The sequence below is a fragment of the Protomyctophum bolini genome (genome assembly GCF_963924005.1).
Source record: "Protomyctophum bolini genome assembly, chromosome: 21".
NCBI classification, from domain to species: Eukaryota; Metazoa; Chordata; class Actinopteri; order Myctophiformes; family Myctophidae; genus Protomyctophum; species Protomyctophum bolini.
This window is the reverse complement of record NC_137882.1, coordinates 7590653-7599904: the sequence shown is the minus strand read 5'-3', so window position 1 is coordinate 7599904 and position 9252 is coordinate 7590653. Positions and strand designations below refer to the sequence as shown.

General features: G+C 42.7%; 1 long non-coding RNA gene across 1 annotated transcript; it reads right to left on the bottom strand.

Moving 5' to 3' along the window:
* Window positions 1-2889: 2889 nt before the first annotated feature.
* On the bottom strand, window positions 2890-4654 carry LOC308336318. The gene is made up of 3 exons (XR_013966145.1): window positions 4594-4654; window positions 3913-3986; window positions 2890-3420 (listed from the first exon to the last, which is right to left on the bottom strand). It is a non-coding gene; the product is annotated as an uncharacterized lncRNA (long non-coding RNA).
* Between the last annotated feature and the right edge of the window lie 4598 nt (window positions 4655-9252).

Sequence of the window (9252 nt, the reverse complement as noted above, 5' to 3'; positions counted from 1 at the left end):
GACCAGTGATTTAAACCAGTGGTTTTCAACCATTTTCATGTCAAGGTCCATTATTTATTGGGCATTTGAGCCACGGACCACCATTTGATGAGTTTTAGCCTCTCAGACCCAAAACTAAAGAATATTTTGTTGTTGTGGGATAGATTTCTCCACACTGTAGTGATGTTGGTACCATAAGAGAGAGATAACAGGCAAACGTTGATCAAAACTAAAATGTATTCTACATTCTCTGATTGTGTAGACTTCTTGTAAATTAAGTAATGCAGATGTTTCACCATCATTTAAAAGATAAGGGTGCATTTGGTTACCAACTCTCCATCATTTAGCTGGGGACCACCTGGAACCCCCTCAAGGACCACTGGTGGTCCCCGGACCAGTGATTCGGACCGGGGACCACAACCAGTAATTACACCAGTGATTCTCAAACCTTTTATGCGTGCGTGCATGTGCGTTTACAGTATGGTTACAGACTTCCTGACCTATCAGAGGAGGAAGTTATCTACTGCAGTGTCTACTTCAAACCAGTGGGAGAGAGGCTGTTCACGTATCCTTAAACACGTGCACACACACGCACACACACACAGGGGGGCTCCTCAACTGGCAGGTGAGTCAGTATGGTGCACAACAACACACAGAGGTCACACTGATGAAGGCTGGATAGCCGAAATGTTTGTCTTCGATCCATCATGCAAGAATAATGCAAGAATAAAAACTAAAATGCAGTCTTGGTGTGTGCGACCCATTACCTTTATTTCCACGAAAAAGCAATTGGCACAATTACTAAATTGAGGAGAAAAAGGGGTAAAAAGCAAAAGAAAGCTATACTAGATGTATAGCGATAACTTATTGTATCGATTATTCAAATGATTATACTGCATTCTTATTATGAACCTGGTTTAGTGATAACTATTTATATCAGTACAAATTATTTTATTTGTATTAAGATGTTTTTTTGAGGGGCGCTAGACCCTCCTATGCCCAGCTTTGTGTGTCTGTGTACCCCATTGTGATGATTTGATTTGCTGAGGGCTTAGAAAGTGAGGATGCCGGCCTGGGCCGTGGCTCAGCGGTCCAGGCACCTTGGCCGGTAGTCTGGCAGTGTGCCGCAGGTTCGACTCCCGATCCCGACAGCCTTTACTGCATGTCACTCCCCCATATTTCTCCCCCATTTCCTGTCAGCCTACTATAAAATAAAGGCGAAAATTGCACAAAAAAAGTGAGGACGCCAAAAGTGATTGGCCATAATGTGATGCTGTATGATGATAAGAGCGCAGCACCCCACACTTTTTATACTCAGTTTTAAGTAGGCTAAGCACTACTTTTCCTAAAACCCATTTGTTGCTACATTGTTTTTATCATTATTTCATTTTATTTCCTTATTCCCTGTTTTTATTTAATTTAATTTGAATTTATGTTTTTGGCTCCCACAGGACCCATGGGAATAAAAAACAAAAACACCTAATTTGTTACTCTTTGCATTTTAACCCAGATTAATTGAGAGTTATGCTTCGAGTGTCTCTAGTTAACCTACTTTAGTTTGAACTCACTTCTACATGTTAACCTGGTTCAGTTCTTAACTCTGTATTCCAAGCTATCCTCTGAGCTGTATCAGACTGCAGCCAATAGAGCGCTGTTCCAGACTCCACCAGCAGGACGCGCTGGAGTCCTTCCTGGGTGACATCACGAACACGCTGCACAGTGTGTGTGGTGTCCCTGTGCGCTGGACCAGTAAACCCCGCTACCACACCGCCACTTTGACCAGTTCAGCATCAACTCAGGTACACCATGCATGCACGCACACACACATGCACGCACACACACACACACACACACACACACACACACACACGAGTATAATGAGTGATTTATATTCAGTCTTTTTTCCATTCTTCCATTCCACTAAGATAATCTCAGTCATTAAGGGCTTTCTCTCCCTTATTCTTCTCTCTGTCTTCTTTCCACTCTTGTCTAACTGATTGCAGATGTCAAACGCACGTACGTGTACACGTGTGTGTGTGTGTGTGTGTGTGACTGTGTGTGTGTGTGTGTGTGTGTGTGTGTGCGACTGTGCGTGTGTGCATCCGACATTTTCACACACACGGGCACGCACGCACGCACGTACATGCACACACACACACACAGTCACTCTCACACACACACACGCACACACACACACAAACACACTCGATTTGACGAGTATCTGGGGACTGAAGTGGGAAGAGGAAAAGCGATTATCGGAGCAACTCCCATCCTGTAAGACACGAGGATAACTTTACGATCACACACACACACACACACACACACCCCAGATAGCAAAATATGGGTGAATCAACGTTGAAATGTGGTTAGGCAGAAATATTGAATCCACATTGAAACCTGACGTTGAAATTATATAAAAAGTGCAAAGAGAGTTACATGTTGAAACAACATTAGGTTTTCAACCATAACTGACACTATATCAATGTTGATTCAACCATCATCTAAATGGTAATCTACATGCACATTTGGGTTGATTTTATATTGAATCAATGTTAGGAATCAACATTGATTCAACCATAATCTAAATGGTAATCTACATGCACATTTGGGTTGATTTTATATTGAATCAATGTTAGGAATCAACATTGATTCAACCATAATCTACATGTAGATTTGGGTTGATATTATATTGAATCAACGTGAAGGAATCAATATTGATTCATGTACATTTTACATTAAAAATAATAAATTTTTCTACGCATTAGAAAAGGTTAGTTTTTCACCAATAACTTTCTGCTGATATAGGTCTACACATCATAGCATTACAACAATATGACCAACATTGTTGGCAGACGATGGGTAGGTTGTTTGTGTGAAAACAAACTTAGAGATGACAACATGGTATTAATATTAATCAATTACGTTTTATTAAGGAAAATCGACAGCCAGCAATTGTGTCCCTGAGAAACATTCTAAATTAGGTGCAGGTGATAGTGACAAATATTGTATTTTTTTTACCACAGTTATAAATTCCACAGACATGTTTGACAAAGATTTTTTTTAAACAAAAATAAATAATAACCATGGTTGATATAGGACATAAAGATCTTCCCTCATGAAGGACTTTGCAAATCAGGGTCCACAGGCTAACAACTGTCCATTTGGTTGTCATATAACAGCGACACAAAACTGTAAACATATTTGACTGACAAAACAACAGTCTATTGGCATGGAAGAACAGTGTCCATGAACTTGTACTGGATTGTACTGTATGGGAAACCGTGTGTGGGGTACCCTAAGTGTGACTTTGGGTCGCTTGGTTTGGGTCACTTGGGTTCCTTGGGATGCCGCCCTCCCTGTCTGGCACATAACGAAGCCACTTCTTCACCGTTTCACTGTAGTCCTGGTTGGTCAGTTTGGAGTCAAACTGCCGAGCAGCAGCTGAAAGACACAAAAATAAGAGTGAGGAAGATAAGAGTCTATCCCATACAATTTCTTATTATCCTGCACCCTCCTGTCCAGCTTTTGGTGTGTGCACAAACTGTCCCACACAAACATTGCATTCCCACCGACAGTGAATGGACAAATTTGAGTGTTGGCCGGAATGATAAGAGTGCCCCTCACTTCACGTGTGTGTGTGTTTTTTTTAATCACTCTGCAGGCCTACAGTAACAAAAGCTACAGTCAGCATCCAGTTAGACTGAACTGGAAAGAGGAGCAAACGCCTAGCTGGCTCCATCTAGGCAATACAATGTGTATCCATGCAACTCTAAAGCTCACCAATTGTCCTTTGTTTATTTCTAATAGCTTGCACTGTCACCATCACTTCATTCCAACATATATATTTTTTAAGATCAAGTGTTTCATTTCATGCCTCAGTCATGCCACTCCCTAAACATAATCTATGAAGTAGTTTGCAGGGAGGAAGCTTACCAAACATGCAGTCTTGTAACGTTGTGTCCTTGAAAGTCTTCTTCAATGCTGCTAGTCTTGAAACTGTTGTGATTCTGGAAGAAGAAAAAAGGGGGGGGGGGTCCTGATTAACTGATTAATGTGCTGCATTCCAATGTGAAACAAGCTGAAACATTGCATAATTGTACATTTGGATCAACATCAAGCTTGTTCATTATTATAATTTAATAGTATTGTTAATTATAAAATACCAGCATAACCAAACGTCTAACTATAACAGGACGAATGCAGTCTGACTGAGACTTCTCTATAAAACACAACGTCATTCAATACAAAAGCACGCGATTGGTCTGTTCGTTTTGGCGCAACGCCGGTTATAAGATAAAAACGTTTCAAAACACATCGAAATATTAAATAATGTACTGGTTATAGGTCTGAGAACAGACACAGGAACCGTACGGTTCCACTTGTACACACTCCCGAGTTAAATTAATAACTAAGGACACGCCAACAGATATTAATTTATCTTAATGTTACGGCCGGCTACACCAGGCATTTCTCGCGCGTTTTGTGTAGCCCGGCCGTTATGTTACATCACATATTCACCTATCAAGCTGCAGCATATGCACAAAACAATGCAGTTATGTCAGTGTCACTAAAGACTAAACACAGTTAATATAAAAGTAATATCGCCAAACTTACTGCAAAAGCGCTCAAAGTAGAATCCGGGAGACAGACGAAAGCCAGCCAGTAACCAGAGCGGAAACGGAGTGTGGTTGGAACATACCACTAGAGCTCGTTTAAGTAGGGGGGGACATTTGGACCGCTCCACTCCTTGTATAGTGACTTGTAGATGTTTTGTGACTGCACATTATGTACAAACCGCAAGTAAGAAGATTTACAGACAAGTAAGAAAATGTACAGAAAAATGTCATCAACATATGGTGCTTAATTCAGAATGTGAGATGCCCCTCGCCCAATGATAAAATGCTCTCACCCAGAGTTCAGAGAGGGGGGGTGGGGCTGGGCGGGGGGGGGGCGCTGGTGGGGTGGGGGGAGTAGAGGGAGTAGGGGACGGGGCGGGCGGAGGGGGGGGTTTGGGGTGACAAACGGCATACGTTGATTCAACATTGCTTCGATGTTGGCATTTCAATCATTAAAATTCGACCGCAAAACAACATTGATTCAATGACATCTTTTCAACATTGGTTAATTGGCATCAATTGGATGATCGGTTGATGGTTGATCCACCATCAATCGTCAACCTTAACCAAAAATCAACCATTTTGACCATAATTCAACATTGAATTAACATCTTTTGCTATCTGGGACACACACACACACACACACACACACACACACACACACACACGATGAGTGACAATGAGTGCAGGGTTTTTTTCTTTTTTCAGGCTACAAACATGCACGCACCAATACACGCACCAATGGTCATTCAGGGCTAGCTCTTTATATGTCCACGGCAAAAACGGAATGTTGACAAAAGTGTCCACCACAAGACAGCATGGCGATGGCCTCTGATCAACAGGAGCCAGGGTAAGAAAGGAGAAAAGATCTGAGCACTCAAACATGGAAAGGATGATGTTACGTCAAATAACTTTAATGTCTATTTCAAAGTTTAAACGCTTTTCAAAAGTAGGGGGGACACAGGGGTGAAAAATGGGTTACAAAATCGTGGGATGAAAAGAAAATATATATAAAAAAATAAAAAATAAAGTAGGGGGGACTGGGGAGGCATTTCAGCGCTTCTAGACTGGTAGACAGACTGGTAGGCGGAACAGGCGGGAAAAAAAAGCAGAAAACTGCATGAAAATGACCTTGAGCTGTCGAGCTCGAAGGCTCAAGGTTCTGCTCCACGAAAGATCCACCATAGTGATCCTTGCACCTGTGTTCTGCGAACCTGGGTAGATGTATTCTTTCCCGAGTGGCCCATGTTCGAACTTATTCCTGAATCTGGTCACGTCTTCCTTATATGCTTTTTGCTATATCCTCCTCGGGAACAGGGAGCAGTAATAATGTCTTGCTGTGTTGGGAGACATTTGTCCAGAGAACTAATAGTGTTGTCAAGGCTGGTTCTATCTAACACGGTTTAATGAAAGGAAAACGTTTTGGGATGAATCATTTAGTTTTACATCAGCCTCAAGACTGTTTTTTTTTTAGAAACACTAGAACGCATCCTCTCCTCTCCTCTCCTCTCCTCTCCTCTCCTCTCCTCTCCTCTCCTCTCCTCTCCTCTCCTCTCCTCTCCTCTCCTCATCTTTCAAATGTTCTCCATCCTTCTACTCTTCCTCTCTGCTCCTCAATTATCTCTCCTCTTTTCTGTCTTCTCACCTCTCGTTTCTCCCCATCTTCCCTACCTTTTATCTCCTCCTCTCTTCCTCATTTATTTCTCTTCAACCATATGGTACTCTAATCTATAATGAATTGCATTTTTATAGTGCTTTTCCAAGTGCTCAAAGCGCTTTACAATGGTTCATTCATTGGGAGTCGACACCTCACTTTCCATATTCACACACTAATGGTGTCAAGTTCACACCGACTCATTGGAGGCAATGTAGGGTTCAGTGTCTTGCCCAACAAGGACACTTCGACTTGTGGACAGGAGGAGCCAGGATTCAAACCGCCGACCCAGGGATCATTGGACGACCTGCTCTACCTCCTGAGCCACAGCCGCCCTATTCAGTTCTCGAAGCCCCACTGCATTACACGACATTAAACCATTCTATTCTATTCTATTCTATAAATAAATTAATCTAATACATTTAGATAAAATATATATGATTTTGAAGTAAAATTCCTCCAATATGACACAGTGAAATGTTACCATAGTTACCATATTACCTATGTTCACCAGTGATCGAATGTGACATTCTCACATGGTTTCCATAGTAACGGTGAACTATTAAATACTAGTAAGATGAAAATCTACACTAATAGCTGAATATAGGAGTCGCTAGCGCCCCTCAAAAAGTGAGGAATGTGATGTTGTATGATGATAAGAGCACCCCTCACTTCACACTGGTGTGATTTATTTTAATAATGAACAGGCTTCTCTAGAGTATTTGATTCTTTGAGAAGTTAATCAGACGTGTTGTATCGTGTCGTGTCTGTGCAGGTGTTGAGTGGGAAGGCAGTCAACCTCTCCACTCAGTCTCAGACTCAGTCCAGCCGTGCGGTGGTCCTCACCCAGCACCCTGCCTCCTCCTCCGCCCCACACACCAAGCCCTCCGTTGGGCCACAGCCACCAGCCAGGCCCCTTACCAGCCTCCAGCCTCCTGGATCTCAGAGCTGGGGGAACCAAATGGGCCGTACTGGGAGCACAGAGGGGGTTCTGAATGGTGTTACTGGGTCCTCTTCGTCCACCCTCTCCCAAGGTTATTACTGATTTGAATGTTTCGTTGTTTTTATGTAGTTTTGACTTTCAATTTCTCAAGTATATTGTTTTATCGGGTTCGCTGGTTTAGTTTTTATTTAGTATACTAGTTTTTACTAGTATAGTACTTTGGGAATTGCACCACTCAGTTCACACGTGTGTGATTTTTCTGTTTCAGTGACCAAAAATCAGTTTGTAGTAATGTAGTTTTCATTAGTGTGTTCTTCTTCTTGCATTTCAGCCTCCTCCTACTACATTATCTCCCCTACCCCCCCTCCTCCTCCTCCTCCTCCTCCTCCTCCTCCTCCCCCCAGTCATCATCACCCAGTAAACCGAGTTGGTCCTAAACTGGTCCCCATCTTCCACAACCAGTCCCTGAAGCCCCATGTCAACATCACCCTGCTACTGGCCAACAAGCACAAGGTTAGTTTTGGTATTTTATTTAATTTCCCTTTTTTTCCCCCTTTTTTCTTCCAAATGTTTTCAGTTGTTTTTAAAACAGGTTTGCTAGTTTAGGTTACCGGTAGTTTTTATTTTGTGAACTTGCAAATGGGTTATTTTCACTATTTTTCAGGAAGAATATTATTGACAAAGGACATATTATTCTATTATTCAGTGTGTCTGATTTTTGTGAAACCTCTTTTTATTCAGTTAATTAAGATGTTTTGTCAATTCTAGTTTTAATTTGACTGATTTCTTTTTTTGTGTGCCCAGAAACAGCAGGAGCAGCCAAGCAGAGGAGCAGAGGAGAGACACAGAGTGTCTCTACCAAGCAGAGGAGCAGAGGCGAGACACAGAGTGTCTCTACCTTCGTTCAGGAAGAGCAGACCTCCCACCGCGGCGTCTTCACCTCCTGCTGCTCCCCTTATTGCTCCTCCTTTGTCTCTGTCCACCCCCTCCTTCTCTTCTTCTCTCTCATCCTCCACCTCGTCCGCGGCGCTCTCTCGTCCGCCTGTGGTGCCTCTATTTGCCCGCCGGCCCAAATCCAACGGGGTCTCCCTGCTCTCACATGGTCACCCCAGGCCCAATCCCAATCCTAATCCCCTCTCTAATCTCAGACCCAGTCCTAATCCCAGATCTTCTCCAAATCCGATTCCTAATCCCCGCTCTCATCCAAAACCCAGTCCGTATCCCAGGCCTAATCCCAATCCTAGTCCCCTCTCTATTCCCAGACCCAGTCCTAATCACAGACCTAATCCGAGTCCCAACTCTGATCCCAGATCTAGGGCTAATCCAACCCCGGCCATCTTTAATCCTAGACCCAGTCTTAATCCCAGACCTACTGCCAATCCTAGCCCAATCTCTGATCCCAGATCAAGGCCTAATTTTGCTCCTAAATCTGGGTCCAGCCCTATTCCTAATTCCATCTCCAGGCAGGGAGCTGCTCTGGTCTCCAGGGCTGAACCTCGACAGGACGGGGGACCCCAGAATGCACCTCCCAGAGCCCTGGTCCCGTCTGATATCCCCAGCAACAGAGGAGTGAGTATTTCAATGGGTTTGTACAGTGTGTCCCTACAGTATGTAGGGATGGGCAGTGATAATCATTTGCTTGACAGTAATGCGAGTACTGATTCTGTTTGTCAATCTTATTAACCTGACAAATATATCTTGTTTTGGCAGTTTTTCTTTTTTAACTTCATTGTTATTGGCAATAATGCAGCCGACTTTCCACTTTCAATTTTCCTTCCCTATTTTGGCCATGTCATTATAAATGAAAAAGTTAAATATCAGAGATAGATCGGATATTTTCTTCACTATGTTTATGCAACACTTTTGTACAAAGTAGTACTACTGGGGATACACAAACATTTTCTGCAGGAACAATAATACATAGAGTAGTGACATCGAAACCTGTAAAACAAAGCATGTTTTGCACATGTGTGTCTGTGCGTGTGTGTTAACTGTGTTAACTGTGCTGGTCCAGAGTTTATGCTATAAATGAATAGTAAAATATGTCAAACAACATAAAA